At 33.3% G+C, this 14,635-nt stretch overlaps 1 protein-coding gene across 3 annotated transcripts in view; it reads right to left on the bottom strand.

Annotated features, from left to right (window-relative positions):
• Nucleotides 1-696, bottom strand: part of LOC127716349 (uncharacterized) — a 141,513-nt gene extending 140,817 nt beyond the window's left edge. For 2 of the 3 annotated variants that reach the window (XM_052222517.1, XM_052222518.1), the window contains exon 1: nt 349-662. The gene's annotated coding sequence lies outside the window, so the exon portion shown is untranslated. Of the gene's footprint in view, nt 1-348 lie in introns of all 3 variants that reach the window. The other variant, XR_007988878.1, reaches the window with a different exon arrangement.
• Between the last annotated feature and the right edge of the window lie 13,939 nt (nt 697-14,635).

Consider the following 14,635-nt stretch of genomic DNA (forward strand, 5'->3'; position numbering starts at 1 on the left):
TGGGGTCAACAATTAGAATCTATTTTTATGATTTTTGAATCAGAACATATAGGGATGCCTGAAAATTACCAAATAATACTTCCGTCTGATGTTGCAACAAAGCTTATCGATTCCAGTTTATCATAATGATTCCTTTCATTTTTTTTTAACATTTGGTTGCATTTTACTCCATATAAAAAATGTCATGTCTGAGTATGCGAGTTATATTGGCTGCTGGACATGGTACAATCAACAGTCAATCTATCATACATTTCGGTTCCTTGAATCAGTTTCTGTCGTTAGGTTACTTTTTCATTGGCGTTTAACCCACAACCTGTATCAGATCATTGTCAAACAAATTTCACTTACCTTTAAAAACAAAGAGTTGTACAGCGTACAACGTTAAGTACATTTTGAGATCTCGTATTCCAAGTATATAAAATGTAGTTTTTATTACTGTGTAACACTTATATCCGTTGGTCAATACATTTTGAATAAAACTGCAAACACTTATTCTATTCAATTACGTTTTAAAAGTAAATAAAAATTCAATATTTAAATATTTTCACAAATCAGTTGATCGTCGATCTTTCGTGATATATAGAAATGTAACTACTCCATAAATACAAAAATGAAGGTATGCATTAAATATAGTTCAGTGTCATGATTGAAATGAACGTTTTATTGTTGTTAATTTCAGTTGTATATAATCATTAGTGCATTCTTTGTGTGGAGTGTAATATTATTCGTCCCTAACAGTTAAAAGGTTAGAAAAGGAAATTTTAATATGATCGTGTTGGAGGTTACTAAAAGGAAATTTGTCTACTTTGAATTAATCAAAGAAGGTTTTTATGGTATACCTTGATGAGGCAACAACCTAACGACAAACCAAGATACCAGACCTTACTTATAGTATTCGGGAATACAATATCCTTCATCCCTAAAATTGCTGTATTTTGATTTTCTTAAAAATATTGCTTAAAATTTTCTTTGTTTTCAACAACTTATGAATGATCCCCAATAAAAAAAACCCCAAAAAATGAAAAAAAGACACGACGTGGTTACCAAACATTGGATTGCCTAAGAAAACATAAACAGACCAGAAACAAGAAACACAATCAGAACAAAGACTAAACAGACCAAAACAAAACATAGAATGATAAGATTGTCTAGAATTCTTAACGAGCAGAGAGCGTGACACTCTCTTTTTTTGAGGTCACGGAATTGACGTCCACTGTCTGACCGGACATGACGTCCCCTGTCTGACCGAACATGGCTGCGTACTTGTACATCCCTCACAACTAAACGGACGCCCCACTTTAGAAAGGGTTATTGGCGGCCGGAGGAAAAACAAATTGACGGATACCTTACCCCCTATACCTTATATAAATAGGTAAATGCTAAACCAAAGTTACCAACACTATAATTAAAATTTCAGGCCTTGACTTGAATAGTTTACATAGAGGATTTATTTGCATATAGAAATATGGTCACAATGACGTTTATTGTTCGGGAGTAGAGGCATTATTTTTGCTGGGGTGTATAAATACGCCGTCACGTGATATCAGAATGAACACCTTCATTCTACGGAGTTCCACTAAATATTTCTGTTGGTGGAATTCCATACAATCTGCGTTTAAAAGAAACCTTGCATTGGATTTTTGAGGGGTATGCTAGCTGAAGGTTAAGGGGGAGGGGGAAGGTAATTAATAAATGAAATAATCCCGATCATTCCCAAAATGTTTGCTGATGTACTCACCATTCCGGAGCACCTGAGATCACCCCCGATTTTTGGTGAGGTTCGCGTTGCTCAGTCTCAAGTTTTCTATGTTGTGTTTTGTATATATACTGTTTGTTTTTTGATCGTTTGGCATTGTTTGCCAAGGCATTGCCAGGTTGTTTTCGACTTATGAGTTTGAATATACCTTTGGTATCCGCCTCTCTTTTTATGGTTAGCAAGTCACCTTCAAATAATATATGTCACTGCTAAAATTTCTCCCAGTTCTAAGTATAAATAAAGGTATGAGAATAGGACATCCAGGACTTCATTTGTCATTAGTGAGATCGTTGCTCAAAAGCTTCGTTTTATAATGTATGATGTATCAATACGCAGTTACTTCTAGTTTAATTGGTCTGCAGCTTGATAATGTTTAGTTGTTTAGCAAGTAAGCACTGTTTACGAGTAAGCACAGCCATTTCCTGTTTGCCGATAATTGAAATTTACAACACTCATTGTACAATAAAATTTTTCGTCAAACTTTTCTTGGCTCATATTGTAGGGAATGATTTTATATTTGATCTGCAGCTTGATAATGTGGAGTTGTAGCGAGTAAGCAATATCTACATCCGCCTAGTAGCCAATTCCTGTTTGCCGATAGCTGAAATTTTACAACACTCATTGCATTATACGACAATTCTCGTCATAAGTTACCTTGCCTTCAGTATACATGCAATCTCAATCAATTACATTCTGCAACGCAGGTCCAGACCCAGTATTGGCCTTGTTTTAAAAAACTTTTATAAATCTTGTCCCTGGATATTTGTTTACTCGTTATACTCCGATTTATTCATGAAATATATATCACTTGCCGTGAAGCAAGCTACGTTTAATTATTAAATCTATTATGTTCTTTCCAATGGGTTTTCTTATGTAAAACTCTGAAATTGCGGTAATGTGGGGGTATACATGAAACCTCAATGGGACATCAATCAATTAACACGAAAATAACCAAAAGTCATCTTGAGGCCAAAAGTCAAAAGTTCCAACAACAGACAGGTGTCTATACAATATGTCAAGATTTTAATCGGACCTAGTCTTGAAAAGTAGTAAATAATAAATTCAACAAAAACTATCTAAAGATCTACAGTAACCATTAAAGGGGCTTTAGCTGTCAAATTCATGTTCACCGATTTGACTAAAATTCTCATATTTAATGTAAATAAAATTTCCAAAATTCCGTTATTTTATTTGTTTTTCTATTATTTCAATTATTTTCACGCATATATAGCTCTATATAATTTAACAGGGACCACTGTGGACAGTAAAATTGAAATTGATAGTAAATGGCAAATACAAGTTATTTCTAGTAAATTTATATTCATATAATACAGAAAAAAACGAAAATAATTGAAATTAATAGAAAAAAAGGAATTTTGGAAAAAAGGAGGACTAAAAAAAATTTGTCCTGTCCCCAAGAACCTGTGAGTTTTCTAAGACAATCAGTTGAATAACAAAAGATAATACACAAAGGAACATAAAATATATAACCAGCACAGATAGTTATACACATGCATTTTGGTCTCTGGTGGAGAGTTCTCTCATTGGCAATCATACCACATCTTAATTTTTATATCTATAATGTAAATAAACAAAATTCTGTTGCTTTGTTTTTAAGTGTACAAATGAATGAACCATCTAATGTCATGAATTAATAGTTATTTTGAAAAATACAATATCCTTTATTCAACTTTAAAGCAATGCATAATGAGAGAATATCTAATTCAAAAGAAAAAAAAAATAACCCAAGCAACGTTTTCATCACAGGTTTAGCGCAACGTCTCTCCCCTAAAAGTAGTTTAACGGCTGTGTTGGATGAAGCCTGACATCCTGATCCAACCTTCTCCCGTGTCAGTCTAACAGTGAGCCAGGATCATAGATCGTGCTTAATGCATACCCATCGTCCAATTAGCATATCTGAATCCCGATAAGTAACTGTTCGTAAGGGTTCTTTTTTTAATTTACATTGTCGTCATATTTCACTGATGAAAACGACTTTTCTCTCCGTCAAGCTACTTTGTGTCAAAATGTCATTGCTATATTTTATAAGTTTTCGCCCTAAGGGAGCTACCATTTGATTTTTATGGGGAGGGGGGCTAGGATGAAATTTGAAAAAAAGGCAGGACAGGATTTTTGAGTAAAAAAAAAGGCAGGATGAGCAACTTGGCAAAAAAAAAAAGGCAGGATGACAATTTATGTATAAAAAGTCAGGATAAACTAATAAAAAAAAAGGCAGGACCGAATAGAGTGAAAAATAAAAAGGCAGGACAGAGATTACAACTAAAAAAAAAATGCAGAACAAAATTTTTCATCTTAGCCCCCCCATAAAAATCAAATGGTACCTCCCTAAATAATAGATATTTGATATACGTCAAACAAACAGCGTTTTAATCAATTCTGAGATACAGGACAGTTGATTGCAATGCAAAGGTTTACATACTATTTGGAATTTAAATGTTTAGACGAAATCAATACATGTTTATATATTTATGTATTGAAATAGGAAAAATAATTACTTTATCGGTAACTCCGGAGAGATAGCAAACGATCACGCCAGGACTGATATTTAATTTATTATGTAAGAATGTAAATAGATGTGTCTCCTAATTTGTTTAGATTTGTTGTCAAGTTATTTAAATTAAAACCATGCTGTGGGACTCAATGCATTTACCCAATACATTCATTTTGTGAAATTAAAGTCAGGCTTTTTAGTTCATAAAAAAATAGGACTAAATTACATAATTCATTTTGATCTTAATAATTTATATCCGTACACGTATGAGAGGTTTCTTTTCAAAATGATAATGTATATTAAATACTATAATTATTTACTTAATTTAATGTATTATAGTATAACAATAGCGTGGAAAAAAAGCTCTGAATAATACGGAAAAGTAAAGACTTCCTTTTAACCCCCCTCTGTTAAAGGGACATATAAACACCAAAGAGGGTTCAAAGGGAAGTCTTGCCCACAAAAAAAAGTGGTGGGGTGAACCTGGTTTTATGGCTAGCCAAACCTCCCGCTTATATGGCAGTGTTAAAAATACCGCTTAAATGACAACATTACGTGACAGAGTTCAAAGGTAAGTCTTGCCCATAAAAAAACCCTTTACACACGACAAATAAAGGCAACAGTAGTATACCGCTGTTCAATAGTCGTAAATCGATTAAGCGAAAATAAATCCGGGTCACAAACCAAAACCGAGGGAAACACATCAACTATAAGAGGAAAACAACGGAACAACCGAAACACTGAACTGCAACAAAAACAAAGCCAACATACATATAAACGGACTGTCATATTCCTGACTTGGTACAGGACATTTTAAGAAAAAAATGGTGGGGTGAACCTGGTTTTTATGGCTAGCCAAACCTCCCGCTTATATGGCAATGTTAAAAATACCGCTAAAATGACAACATTACGTGACAGGAATACAGTACAAATCCCGAAACAAGTTTTTATTACTATACTTTAGTTATCTCAAAGACAACGCATAATAATTGAAAGCCAAGGGTGTATAAGAACCAAAACAGTTGAAGATCTATATATAATCAAAACGTAAAAAGAGTACACATCACTGATAGATCTAGGTGATATCAAAGCACCGGATTTAGACGACATTTTTTTTAAAATTGCTTTCACATGTGTTTTCTGGTCCTACATCTATTTAGTTACCACGACTATACCTTCTGAGCAAAGGTATATGTACACGTTTTTGCTAGGAAAACACACCCTCTCTACACAATAAATAACTTAAAAAATAACATTTTTGGAATAAGACCAGCTGTTTAATTTCTTGCAATACCAAATACTACTACTTTCTAAGCAAAGGTATATTCACGTTTTTTTTTACTAAAACAACCTATGGTCTCTTTACATTAAATAACTCGAAGAAGGAGGTCATTTGTTAATTTCTTGCATTTCCAAAAGCATCCGGTTTTCGATCCAATAGCTGTAAAATTTACCTTGACTGTAGTCAATCTAATATTCAGATTTTTCAAAATTATATACTGCCTAAACTAATCACGTGTTTCGGTCCTCAACATGTATGAAGTATTTGCCACTGGACGTGAAGCAACCATCGACACATTATTATGTACCAGTGAAAGTGAAGGAGGGAAGTTTGAAAATATGATGAGGGAATAAATGCAAATCAAGATATGAATAACAATAGTTACTATTACCGGAAGCAAAGAACAATGTGAGTATAAAAAGAAAAAGGACATTAAGTTGTCCCGGAAGAGAAAAGGCAGTAACTCAGTTATTCCGAAAAGGATAAGAATTTCTGCTTAACATGATACGGTACTGAATGGGTTATTTAAATTTTTAAAGTTAGTAAAATCATGGTACTATATTTAAGTCACAAAAAAATACGAATAATAGACCATATTCGTGCATGATCAGTTGTGTAAAATAAAGAGATCGTTAATAATGTTGTAATAACTTCGGTCCAACCTCTTTTGCTATTGTTTGCAAATAGGTTTGCACTTAACATTTTAAACATGTATATTAAGATTTACAGAGACTAAACGTAAATGAAACATGAATTGTGATTATTGAAGTACGCAGCTACTTATTGCTAATTTCCGTGTATTCTATAAATGTGAACCACTACAATGCGTGACTGTTATTTTCCGTTGATTCCATAGATATACAAGTATGTGTTGTACCTGGTAAATATATAAATGATCAATCGCTCTGAATATGCATGAAAGAGGTAACTTAAGGATAATTGTAATTGCATCTGTATTCATTTAAGACCAGTGCTTTTTTCAAAAACGTATGACATAACGATTCAAGCTTCACTTTGTTGCAAAAAAAAAATCATAATAAATGAACACTCTTTGTTTCGTACTGGGATAATTGAAAGTTCAATTCAGACTTTTTAAGTATACGTATTAATTTTTGTAATACTCCTCTTACTCTCTCATATGTCTCTGGTCAAAAAGGATGTATGCAGAATACTTCTTACTTTTTAATGATTTTTGTTAATTAAGGATATGTGGTATCTAAAGGCGATATATAGGTTTTGCTCATTGTTGAAGGCCGTGCGATGACTTATAGTTGTTAACTTCTATGTCATTTGGTCTCTGGTGCAGAGTTGTCTTATTGGCAATCATATCACGTCTTCTTACAAACGCGACAACTATCCACCAGAGACCAAAATTTTAGGTCATCGTACGGCCTTCAACAATAAGCATTAACCATACCATACAGTTAGCTCATAAACAACCGAGGCATGCAAAAATGTGAAACAATTCAGAAAAAAAACCATTTGCCAGATTTATGCTAGGTCAACAAACAAAAAAACACACAAGAACAGCAACCAACGCCAACCACTTGTAATTTTTCGGCTTTTCTTTTTGGTATTACTTTTCCTTTGTTTTTTTTTTATTAATTTTTGATATGTGTACTTATTCAAAGTCTTCATTTTAGGTAAAAATCAAAAAGTTCAATATCGGTATTGAAAAATGAAACGGAATTTTTGACCAAATATTTATAATTTAGCCTACAAGTTGCAAAAACATTTTTTTTTAACATTGTGCGTTCTGATTTTTTTCCTTGTAATGGAATCAAGTCCCATTCCAGCTTACTTCTCTGAAAGAAATTACAAGAAATTGTCGGAGTTATCTTTCTTAAAGCACATGGACTTCTTGGCAAAAATGTTTTCGTCTACATTTTAGAAATTGGTTGTATCAAATTACAAACACCACATACATTTTCAAACCTTGCAAGATGTTTTCTTTGCATAACCAAGAATTGCTCGTGAGAGATTTTTTTGCAGAAAATAAACCATCCATGTGCAGAATTTGATATACACGATGCACCTATGATTGAAGCTGCGTGTTGTTTCATACTTTAATACATAATTGTTTCACATTTTTCACGCCTTTTATAGCCGACTATACTGTATGGGGTTTTCTCATTGTTGAAGGCGGTACGGTTGTCTATAATTGCTTACATCAACTTCATTTGAACTTTGGTAGATAGTTGTCTCATTGGCAATCAGACCATATCTCCTTCTTTTCATAGATATAAGAAGATGTGGTATGAGTGCCAATGAGACAAATCTCCATCCAAGTCAAAATTTATAAAAGTAAACCATTATAGGTCAAAGCACGGTCTTCAACACGGAGCATTGGCTCAAACCGAACAGCAAGCTATAAAGGGCCCCAAAAATTACTAGTATAAAACCGTTCAAACGGGAAAACCAACGGTCTAATCTATATAAAAAACGAGAAACGAGAAACACTTATGAACCACATCAACAAACGACAACTACCGAACATCAGATTCCTGACTGAAGACAGGTGCAAACAATTGCAGCGGGTTTAAACGTTTTAATGTTACCAAACCTTCACCCTTATCTGAAACAATAGTGTAACATCACAACATACATGTAGAAAGACACACTATAACTGATACACGTATGAGATCTTAAAATGGGTTAAAATTTACGTTAGATTTTTTGTAAATAAATATAATAGATACAATAAAAAAAAATGTCAGCAAAAACATTCTTTCAGAATTTGATTCAGAAGAAGTCAGTTGCACTCTAAAATTGTTTGAAGTGTATCATAGAATTCAAGCTGAGGAACATTTCACTTATCAAATGTGGCAAATTGAACATATTGGGGACGGAGAATCTTGTTATTATGTTAATCCATCAAATACTATAAATTTCAATTAATCATATGACAAAGAACTTTGTGTGTATTCAAGGTAGATTAACTGTATACCGCCATCTTGAATTGTAAAATAACAGTACACAATCGATCTAGTTCTTAGCTTAAATCTGCAAGTTATGAGACAGAATGACAATTATTGTGTAAGACTGTTTATTTGAATGAAGAAAAATAAGTGATTGATCGAGAATAGAATTGGGGAATGTGTCAAAGAGACAACAATCCGACCAAAGAGCAGAAAACAGCCGAAGGCCACCAATGGCCGGTCTTCAACACAGCGAGAAAATCCCGCACCCGGAGTCGGGCTTCAGCTGGCCCCTAAACAAAAATGTGAACTAGTTCAATGAAAATGGACGTCACACTAAACTCCAAAACATATAAATGAACTAAAATTAAAAAAACATACAATAGATATAAGAAGATGTGGTATGAGTGCCAATGAGACAACCCTCCATCCAAGTCAAAATTTATAAAAGACTAACAAAGGCCAGGGGCTCCTGACTTGGGACAGGCGCAAAAATGCGACTGGGTTAAACATGTTTTGTGAGATCTCAACCCTCCACCTATAGAATGTATTCCACCAATGTAGAATAAACAAACACACAGCAATACGCACTGTAAAACTCAGTTTAAAAGAAGTACGAGTCTGATGTCAGAATAGGTAACAAAAGAAACTAAGCAAAATGACAATGATACATAAATTAACAAAGGACTACTAGCAGTTACTGACATGCCAGCTCCAGACCTCAATTAAACTGATTGAAAGATGATATCTTCATCATATGAAAATTAAGCACAATCTCTCCCGTTAGGGGTTTAGTATCATACCATCATAAAATATATGAGGAGAAAATAACCCGTATCATGCCAACAACTGATTTTAGAATTAATGTGTTTATTTCCGATGCAAAAACTCCATGAGTGAATCAATATTAATACCAAAATATGCCATCTCTAATGATCTGACAACAGTATCGTAACTATATCCCTTCTGAATAAGTCTGTTTAAAGGTTTGGTTAGCGTTTGAGGTGAATGTCGGCATTTTTGTGCTTTGTATAGAATATTACCATAAAAAATGGATGTGAAATACCTGAACGTATAAGATGTCTGCATGTTTAATTGTTTATTTATATTTACGAATGATGTCCTTGTACCGATGATACAATTTAATAAATGCTTTGACTAGTTTGTGATATCGAAAACCCTGGTGTAATAATTTTTCAGTAATGCAGAGGTTTCTTTCGTTAAAATCAAATACGTTGTTACATACACGAGCGAATCGAACACGTTGAGATATATAAACACCATAAGATAGTGACAAGGGAACATGATAATTAACAAAAGGAAATGAAAAATCATCTCTTTTATCATAAATTTTGGTATTAAGCTTCCCGATAAAGATATAGATATCAAGATCCAGGAAAGGGCAGAGTTCATTGTTAGTATTAGCTTTATTTAAAGTCAGTTCAGCAGGATAAATCTCATTAGTGTACATACTCAAGTCGTCATTATTGAGAGCCAATATATCATCCAAATATCTAATAGTTTTATTAAATTTTTGTATCAGATGGTGTTTCGATGAGTCTTTGCTGATTTTAGTCATAAATTGCAACTCATAACAATACAGAAACAGGTCCGCAATAAGTGGTGCATAGTTAGTCCACACTGGAATTCCGATAACTTGACGGTATACGGAATCTCCATAGCGAACAAAAATGTTATCTAGTAAAAATTCAAGGCCGGGCAGTATTCGTATCAAAGCAGGTCCAATTGACATAGTCCTTTTGTCTGTTGTTACTAAAAAATGACCTAAAAGAGTTACAACATATATATTCGTATTCTGACTTTTTAAATGCCCATTTAATTAGGCGTGTGAATTAATAAGATTATGCGGCAAACTGGTATATATGGTAGAAAAATCAAAACTTTGAACAGATTCGAAATCACCAATATATAAGCATGCAATTTATCAAGTACTTCCAACGAAATGTTAATGTAATTTTCAATTTTTACTTGAAGCAAGAAAACAAGTTCGTTGACAGCATTTTTCTTTTTGTTTTCTTCAATTATAAAAGCTATCTTCTCATATTTTATTTCAAAATTCTGTTTTTTGGTTTCTGTTATTGTTGTTTGTTGTTTCAAAGGCAAAGTCAATTTTCAACTTTCATGTCTTTGATTGGGAAATTTTTATACGTTTTTATTTTGTCTGTCGATGAAGGCGAATCATTGGTAAAACTAATCCGTTTCGTTCGAACTTGGTCGATGATTTGTAAGACTGGCTGTAGCGTAATCGCACATTTTAATACACACAGGAGATATATTGAGACTTTGGATAAGAGGCGGGGTCTTCTTTTCTGTAATTTTTGGCAATCCCCCGCCCCCATTTTCTTCAGTATGCTTTATATTTTAGAACCCTATTATTTATTTTTTTCTTATATTTTTTTTGGCTCAATTTTTTGTTTTCTTTATTTTATTTCACCCACCCAGACCCTCATGATATATGCTGTTTTCATTGTTGTAACATCAGATAAATATGAACGCCTTTTTTATTTTTGCTTTCACGCTTGTCTCTGTCAATCGATGATCTATAAAACTCATCATCGATAAATACCCCCAGCAGTTGTCACCGTTTATCTATAAATATATATATATAGGTAACTTTAGTCTTGGTATAAAAAAAAGAACATACAAAATGTAGTTCAGTGGTTGTTTTTGGTTGCTGTCTTTCTTTTTTTTTTTTTAGTCATAAATCAGGCCTCTGGTTTTCTCGTTTGAAATATATTACATTTTGTCATGTCGGGGCCTCTGATAGCTGACTATACGGTATTGTTTTTGCTTTTTGTTGACGGTCGTATGGTGACCTGTAGTTGCTTTAACCCAAGTCATTTTGTCTCTAGTGGTTAGTTATCTAATTAATTTGGCTCATCTCCTTATTTTTCATACTTAATATACTGTCAAGTGTTTTTATTGACATTTCAGCATCAGTTATATCTTCCTTATTTTTACAAGCATACGGTGATGATCCTCTGTGTAACTATATGTAACTGTTATGATTTTGAATTTTTCAAAGAGTTTTAATTTTTTGTAAGGATTTTATCATAAATTAATTTTGAATTACGTCTTCCCCAATAATTTCCTTCAAAAACATGTATATAAAAATTTATAAAGTGGTAACGACGAATAGCACTACAGTAACTAGATATAAGAAGGATCACAGAACGTTCTTTACTACATTTAAAGTAAAGGACCAGCGCTGTCATTGCTGTTTCTCATTTCAAAGTACCAATAAGACCTTCAACAGAGAGAATCTCATTACAGGTTAAAAAAAAACTAGCATTTTAAGTGGAATTTCTTACTGTATGTCGACAACGCTGCATATGCAGGATTTACATGGTATAAAGGACAAACAAATATAACGAAAAGATTTTATTTTGACCGACAATATCATTTTAAATCACGTGAACAATAAAAACATTAAATGAACCACGAGACGCAGCAAAATTTTTGTTTTTCTCTTTCGGGCTCCATGGTTACCGAAATAGTCATTTAGTCTAGAAACGTATATACTCTATTTATACCTTATTCTTGTCAAGTTATCTAACTCACATTCGTGAAGTTACAACACAAACTCACGAACAAATAAGTAATATCTGTACAAATATGGGAGACCACTTCTCAAGCACGTGTACGGCCTTCATCTTGAGCACAAGAGACACACTCTGCAAATGTAAACTCATGGAATGCATGTCATCAGTCATGACACAAAATGATTTTACAGCAGCTATCAAGATTAAGAGCAGTAAACTTGTTGTTCCTTTGATATCCTGTGTTTTATCGAAGCCCGCATTATTTTAGATGTCCTTGGCCTCATTTTCCCAGTTCATTTTTCGTAAAAAATCTAGGTTAATGTGTAACAGTTATGTGTTTTTTACAAAGGTGAAATTAAGACAATCTGTATAAATGTCATGCCTATTTCTTTGACCAGTAGAATTTAAAATTAACCTCATTCTCAGGCTCCATTGAATCCTATAAATTTGCCAAACACAAATCTTTAATCTGTTGAATTTTCGTAGTTTTGAAAGAAATATAAGAGCGAGGCGAAAGATACCAAAGGGACCTTCAAACTCAAAAGTCGAAAATAAACTGACAACGCCATGGGGAAAAAAAAGATCAAAAGACAAACAAAAGCACACAAAACACAACAGAGGAAACTAAAGACTGTGCAACACGAACCCCTCCTAAAACTGGGGCTGATCTCAGGTTCTCTGTAAGGGTAAGCAGATTCTTACCGTGATCATCTTACCTTAAACTTCTTGTAAAATGTTGGTTACAATATAAGTTTTTCAGGGCTACTATTCATACCGAGATGACCATTAAGAAATGGACACTTGATTGTGATTTTAATTTTATGAGGTGTCTAGGGCTGTAAGAGGTGGGGCTTCATTTCTGTCCCTTTTTAGGAGATTTTCTGCCTTTGTTTTTACATTGTTTATTTTCCTACAATTTTTCTAAGTTCTTTTTATTTTTGCCGATTATTTTCTATTCTCTATATTTTATCACGCCATTATTCTCTTTTTCATTTTTGTTTGCCTTTTCAACTCGATTCTTTAATTGTTTGAGCCATTATTCTCTATTCTATAATCTCCACTCTGACGCCCTTATATTGCTGGTTTAAAGGGGCATTAGCTACGAGATATACAAAATAAATAAATATGATTTGTTTAGTTCAATCATTAATGAAAGTGAAATAGTGAAATAATAATTCGCTTTTAACAGCCAATTTGGTTCAATTTTGTCAAAATAAGATAATAAACATCGCTGATGAATTATTCACTTGCGAGGGAATAATTCGAACTCATTTAATTCGTATTCATGTGACCTTCAATTTAACCCCTTAGCTGGATATGGGTCACGCATATATTCAGCTATTAAAAAGAAAAGAATGTCAACATTGAAAGTGAAACAAAGATGAACCATTTGGTTGACTGATTCGATCCACAAAAATTCAGTCGTATACAGGTAATAAAGTTGATAAACATACTTTTATACTACAGTATGAAATCAAGCAGACCTAGAAAAATCCAATTGCACGTGGTCGCTATCTATTTATATTCATAGTTATGTTTATATCAGGTTACATGACCGTCGGCAATCTTCGGAGGTCATCTCGGTGATTAATTAGATGACGTCTGGAAAAAAAATGCACATGAAATGCTGATTCATATTATCGAGTCCATGCATTATTATTTGTTTATTTAAGACTTTTTATAATTTGGATATACGTTTTAGTATGTTATAAATCAAATATGTGGATTTGATTCAAATCGTTGAACATGAATTTGATGCACCTTTAAAGAATTGTATTGTTTACTATGAAAAACAAGTCATCTGTATTTTGACCTTTTGATTTATTCTCTGTCTTCTTAACCTTGACATGAATTCCATGGTTCAGTAAATATGTGATTCCTATTTGTTATAAATATGTGTGTGTTTATTGCATAATCAAAATATCCAGTTTTAAGTTTGGCGCATAGACTTTCGACATATTATTCAGTTTGAACACGATTACGAAAATGAGATACTGTAGCAGAAAAGGATTTCTGCGTGACCATTCTTGCAATTATCATTTATATGTCCTGTCTTACATAGCACGGGAAGGCACTATGTTTCTGGCCTGTGTGTCCGTCCGTCCGTCCGTCTGTCTGTCTATTCGTCCCGTCTCGTGTTAAAAGTTTTTGTCACCAGCGCAACGAGTTGCGGGGGACATAGAAATATCGGGCATCCGTCCGTCCGTCTGTTCATCCTGTTTCGTAAGAGCTCTCACGTGTACAATTCTTGCCAGATTTTTATGAAACTTATATCATAGATTTATATCAGCGATGTCTCTGACGAATTTGAAAATCAGTGCCGATGAACCATTTTTAATAGAGTTATGCCCCTTGGAAACATTAATTATATGAAAAATTGCATCGTTAGTGCTCTCATTTGTACAATTCTTGCCAGATTTTTATGAAACTGATATTGTAGGTTTATATCAGCAATGTCTTGGATGTGTTCGAAAATAAGTGCTGATGAACTATTTTTAAATAGAGTTATAACTCTTGGAAACATTGATTATATTTAAAATTGCATCGTTAGCGCTCTCATGTGTACAATTCTTGCCAGGTTTTTATGAACTTTATATTATAGAT

Source organism: Mytilus californianus, unplaced genomic scaffold (genome assembly GCF_021869535.1).
Source record: "Mytilus californianus isolate M0D057914Y unplaced genomic scaffold, xbMytCali1.0.p SCAF_9, whole genome shotgun sequence".
Classification (NCBI taxonomy): Eukaryota; Metazoa; Mollusca; class Bivalvia; order Mytilida; family Mytilidae; genus Mytilus; species Mytilus californianus.